We start from the raw sequence: 6,304 nt of genomic DNA on the forward strand, positions 1-6,304 counted from the left end.
TGTCATCAGTGTTTGAACCTGACATTACCTCTCAAGGAACTCTGAAGAAAGGTGTATCCTTTCTGCGATTTGAACGGTTAATACAGCCAAAAACAACACAACCAGACGGCATTTTGTCTTCGCAAAAGGCTAAATGGCGCCTAGTACCCATTGAGAACAGAGCTAGCTTGACCACCACAAGTATTCAGGAACATCCCAGCAATACTGCAGACAGTGGTTATGTATTTCCTTCAACTTTCTGTAAGTTTTCATTGAAGGTTTTGAAAATAATAAAAAGTTGGTGATTTTTCCTAGGAATTATTGGTAATAAATATCATGTGTTCTTTTATTTATTCCAGATGTTGTACATTTCTGAATATAACGGTCTTGTTTGTTTTAGTGCAGGAACTAACTTGATGATTAGATCGGGCACCTTGATAGGTAGCCCAGGAGTCCTTGGTTCCTCCTCCCTTACAGAGAAGGGTCTCGTTGCAGACCTCAGGTGGTGGCGACCTTTGGCGACAACAATGGAAGTTCTAGGAATTTGCTAAACTTAGCTTCTCCAAACAAAATATGGTTAATAAACAGCCTATGGTTATTATTTCAATTGTTGGCTGAATTGTGTGTTCGGCTGTTAAGGTGCATTGAACAAAAAGTACATTTGGTACATTTTTTAGCATTTTAATTAGGCCAGGATTGTGAGTTTGTATCGGTCTTGTAACAACTATTTTTTTACGTTTGAAAAAAAGAGCAACTTTAAAGGAACTTTATTTGTGGTTTAGCGATGTAATCAGACTGTACAATAAGACTTAAAGCTTGTTTTAAGAGCAATGTAAATTATCGCAGTGATGTGTTTTATTTTTTATTTCGGCTGTCTTTATCTGTCATGAAATAATGCGCAAAATTTAATTTTTGCAAGATTCGTGTTTTGTGCTAGTTTATTGTGTTTGGAGGTGCTACGGCTTAAAACGAACTTTATACTTGTTGTCTTTGCCATTGTGGGCGTGTCTTGTGGTCTCTACAAGCTGCAGCTAGAAATCCTTGCACTTTAAGTCAGTCTGCCTTTGTCTCAAAGGTGGGTGTTAACAATCATAATTAGTCTCATATTATGCAAATTAAGCGCCATATTTCAACATCAATACACATTACTGTTATTTGTGTAGCATTGTAGTATGTGATGTTATCTACTAGCTCAGTAGTTCTCAAAAATCTTTTTTTTACCAAGTATCCATAATGACCAACATTAAAATACAGTAGCATAGTAGGCCTGACTATTTTTTCAAGACAAAGTAGAGGTTTTATTTAACCATTATATTTAATATTTATATAAAACTGTGTTCAAATTTAGGAAAAACACTTTATTTTAATCAATTGATTATTTGGCGTAGCACTAGATGGAGCCCACGTACCACTTGTGGTACACTTACCATATTTGCCAGCTAATTAGCTAACTTATTTAATTTGAAGCTAAACTCAGCCAAACATGTAGGCTACTTATTAAACTAGCGCACATTTTATTTATTGTTTGTTTTAGGTACCAGATAGACGTCGGCCTTTCAGACAGATGTCAAAATAACAGAAAGTGTAAATATATGACAAAGAGAATATAGGCATGGTATTTTCTCTGTGATTAATCACAAAAAATATCACGATAATGATATGAAATGCCGATTAATCACGCAATTTACTCTGCACGCTGGCATTTTCTTTTTAAATACATCCTGATGGAACTTTAGATAATACTGTGACCAAGGTTTGAGCAACAAAAAAAAGATGTGCATTTAAGTTACACATTTAAAACATGTTTGTGTATGACATTCTGACATAAAAGGTTGCATTTGCTTCAAAACATGTTGGTCATTTTTTAAAATTATTTTCCAAATGTGAAAACAAGTCATTTACTGTGATAAATCACAATTAATCGTAATTTGAAATTGTGATGAATCGGATTTTAAAAAGAGGTTTGCTTATTATTCACCTTTAATACACCTGCTTCATTCTCTTTTATCACATTCGTATTTTGTTCGGGAGTCCGACTTAAGCGGGCATTCTACATTTCCTTAGCCACCTTCTTAAATAAAGTTGTTTTATTCCTCTTCCACCGATGCATTTCAAAATGTTCTGTTCTTCTAATTTGTGAAGCAAATCAACAGTCTCCTCTTCATTACAATTGTTGCTTATGTTTTAATTGAATGGTTTCGGCTTCCTGGCTATATCTCCTACGTTGAGACTGGTGCATGTGCGATACGAAGGCTCTCCTCCGGCGGCACACACCCACTCCAGAGATCAGGTTTTCAATCACTTAATCCAGGTGCGTCAGTCTGTCTTTTCAAAAACCGAAGATGATCAGATTAAGGTTTACTTTCATGGGTTGTAAAATACTTATCAAGAGCCAAACAATTTGAGAAATCTGACTAATTTAGTGCATGGACACGTACTGACTAACTGCACGGCCGTTGAAGTTTTTTCAGCAGAGCTTATTTAATCCTACCCCTTTTCATACCATAGCAAGTTTATCCAATGTCCTTGTTCTCTGTAACAGAACAGTGAACAAATGAATAATAAATAAATAATATATCATAGTAAGCAAACAAATATTAAAGGCCTACTGAAACCCACTACTACCGACCACGCAGTCTGATAGTTTATATATCAATGATGAAATCTTAACATTGCAACACATGCCAATACGGCCGGGTTAACTTATTAAGTGCAATTTTAAATTTGCCGCTAAACTTCCGGTTCGAAACGCCTCTGAGGATGACGTATGCGCGTGACGTAGCCCGGGGAACACGGGTATGGCTTCCACATTGAAGCCAATACGAAATAGCTGTTTTCATCTCATTCTGGATGTATTCTGGACATCTGCGTTGGTGATTGTGTTGCAATTATGTTCATTGCATTATGGAGAAAGAAGCTGAGCAAGCAAAGAAGAAAGTTCTCGGTGCAAAGCGGACGTATTTTGCGAAGGAAGTCAGCAGCAACACAACACAGCCGGTGTTTCATTGTTTACATTCCCGAAAGATGCAGTCAAGATCGAAGAACTCGGATAACAGAGACTCTAACCAGGAGGACTTTTGACTTTGATACACAGACGCCTGTAGAGAACTGGGACAACACAGACTCTTACCAGGATTACTTTGATTTGGATGACAAAGACGCATACGTGCTACCGTGAGTATGAAGCTTTGGCTTCCAAACATTTGATCGCTTGACCGTACGTGCGCGTCACGTACGTAACTTGGTTTAAATATATAAGCTTTATGAACCTTGGGTTAGGTGAACGGTTTTTTGGGCTGAGTGATTGCGTGTGTTGATCAGGTGTTTAAATTGTGTTGGTGTGTTCTATGGAGCTAGGAGCTAGCAGAGGAGCTAGGAGCTAGCATAACAAACACGTAGGTGTTTTTATGCAGGATTAATTTGTGGCATATTAAATATAAGCCTGGTTGTGTTGTGGCTAATAGAGTATATATATGTCTTGTGTTTATTTACTGTTTTAGTCATTCCCAGCTGAATATCAGGTACCGTGAGTAGCAGCTGCGCTTCCAAACATTTGATCGCTTGCCAGTACGTGCGCGTCACATACGTTACTTTGTTTAAATATATAAGCTTTATGAACCTTGGGTTAGGTGAACGGTCTTTTGGGCTGAGTGATTGTGTGTGTTGTGCAGGTGTTTGAATTGGATTGGCGGCTTATATGGAGCTAGGAGCTAGGAGCTAGCATAGGAGCTAGGGGCTAGCATAACAAACACTGAGGTGTTTTTATGCAGGATTAATTTGTGGCATATTAAATATAAGCCTGGTTGTGTTGTGGCTAATAGAGTATATATATGTCTTGTGTTTATTTACTGTTTTAGTCATTCGCAGCTGAATATCAGGTCACCCCCGGCTCTCACAGCATCTTCCCTATCTGAATAGCTTCAACTCCCCACTAGTCCTTCACTTGCACTTTACTCATCCACAAATCTTTCATCCTCGCTCAAATTAATGGGGAAATTGTCGCTTTCTCGGTCCGAATCTCTCTCACTTCATGCGGCCATCATTGTAAACAATAGGGAACTTTGCGTATATGTTCAACTGACTACGTCACGCTACTTCCGGTAGGGGCAAGCCTTTTTTTTATCAGATACCAAAAGTTGCGATCTTTATCGTCGTTGTTCTATACTAAATCCTTTCAGCAAAAATATGGTACTATCGCGAAATGATCAAGTATGACACATAGAATAGATCTGCTATCCCCATTTAAATAAAAAAAATTCATTTCAGTAGGCCTTTAAATGCATAAATAATCTAAGTCTCAATAAAAAAGAAAAAAAAGGGTTCAAGATGTTCATTATAATTCTTGTTCTGTGTACTTTGTGAACACTTGTAGTTTGAACAGTCTCTTAAACTGAATCAAATTGGTGCTTTGTTTCTCAATCAATCAATCAATGTTTATTTATATAGCCCTAAATCACAAGTGTCTCAAAGGGCTGTACAAGCCACAACGACATCCTCGGTACAGAGCCCACATACGGGCAAGGAAAACTCACCCCAGTGGGACGTCAATGTGAATGACTATGAGAAACCTTGGAGAGGACCGCATATGTGGGTAACCCCCCTCCCCCTCTAGGGGAGACCGAAAGCAATGGATGTGGAGTGGGTCTGACATAATATTGTGAAAGTCCAACACATCAGCGAAAGTCCAGTCCATGGTGGGGCCAGCAGGAGCCATCCCGAGCGGAGACGGGTCAGCAGCGTAGAGATGTCCCCATCCGATGAACAGGCTAGCGGTCCACCCCGGGTTGGGAGCAGAGTAGAAAAGAAAAGAAAAGAAAAGAAACGGCAGATCAACTGGTCTAAAAAGGGAGTCTATTTAAAGGCTAGAGTATACAAATGAGTTTTAAGATGGGACTTAAATGCTTCTACTGAGGTAGCATCTCTAACTTTTACCGGGAGGGCATTCCGTAGCATTGGAGCCCGAATAGAAAACGCTCTATAGCCCGCAGACTTTTTTTGGGCTCTGGGAATCACTAATAAGCCGGAGTTCTTTGAACGCAGATTTCTTGTCGGGACATATGGTACAATACAATCGGCAAGATAGGCAGGAGCTTAACCGTGTAGTATTTTATACGTAAGTAGTAAAACCTTAAAGTCGCATCTTAGGCACAGGAAGCCAGTGCAAGTGAGCCAGTATAGGCGTAATATGATCAAACTTTCTTGTTTTTGTCAAAAGTCTAGAAGCCGCATTTTGTACCATCTGTAATCTTTTAATGCTAGACATAGGGAGGCCCGAAAATAAAACGTTACAGTAATCGAGACGAGATGTAACGAACGCATGGATAATGATCTCAGCATCATTTGTGGACAAAATGTAACAAATTTTAGCGATATTACGGAGATGAAAGAAGGCCGTTTTAGTAACACTCTTAATGTGTGACTCAAACGAGAGAGTTGGGTCGAAGATAATACCCAGATTCTTTACCGAGTCGCCTTGTTTAATTGTTTGGTTGTCAAATGTTAAGGTGGTATTATTAAATAGATGTCGGTGTTGAGCAGGACCGATAGTCAGCATTTTCGTTTTCTTAGCGTTAAGTTGCAAAAAGTTAGCGGACATCCATTGTTTAATTTCATTAAGACACGCCTCCAGCTGACTACAATCCGGCGTGTTGGTCAGCTTTAGGGGCATGTAGAGTTGGGTGTCATCAGCATAACAGTGAAAGCTAACACCGTATTTGCGTATGATGTCACCTAGCGGCAGCATGTAAATACTAAAGAGTGCAGGGCCAAGAACCGAACCCTGGGGAACTCCGCACGTTACCTTAACATAGTCCGAGGTCACATTGTTATGGGAGACACACTGCATCCTGTCAGTAAGATAAGAGTTAAACCAAGACAAGGCTAAGTCTGACATCCCAATACGCGTTTTGATACGCTCTAATAAAATATTATGATCAACAGTATCGAAAGCGGCGCTAAGATCAAGAAGCAGCAACATAGATGAAGCATCAGAATCCATCGTTAGCAATAGATCATTAGTCATGTTTGCGAGGGCTGTCTCCGTAGAGTGATTTGCCCTGAAACCGGATTGAAAAGGTTCACAGAGATTGTTAGACGCTAAGTGTTCATTTAGCTGCTGTGCGACAATTTTTTCGAGAATTTTCGAGATAAACGGAAGGTGGGACACCGGCCGGTAGTTTACCATGAGGTCAGGATCGAGGTTAGGTCTTTTGAGTAGAGGATGAATAACCGCTTTTTTGAATGCTAGGGGAACAGTGCCAGAAGAAAGTGAAAAGTTTATAATATTTAACACTGATGGACCTAATAATACAAAAAGCTCCTTGAT

The sequence above is a fragment of the Entelurus aequoreus genome, linkage group LG03 (assembly GCF_033978785.1).
Source record: "Entelurus aequoreus isolate RoL-2023_Sb linkage group LG03, RoL_Eaeq_v1.1, whole genome shotgun sequence".
In the NCBI taxonomy this organism is placed as follows: domain Eukaryota; kingdom Metazoa; phylum Chordata; class Actinopteri; order Syngnathiformes; family Syngnathidae; genus Entelurus; species Entelurus aequoreus.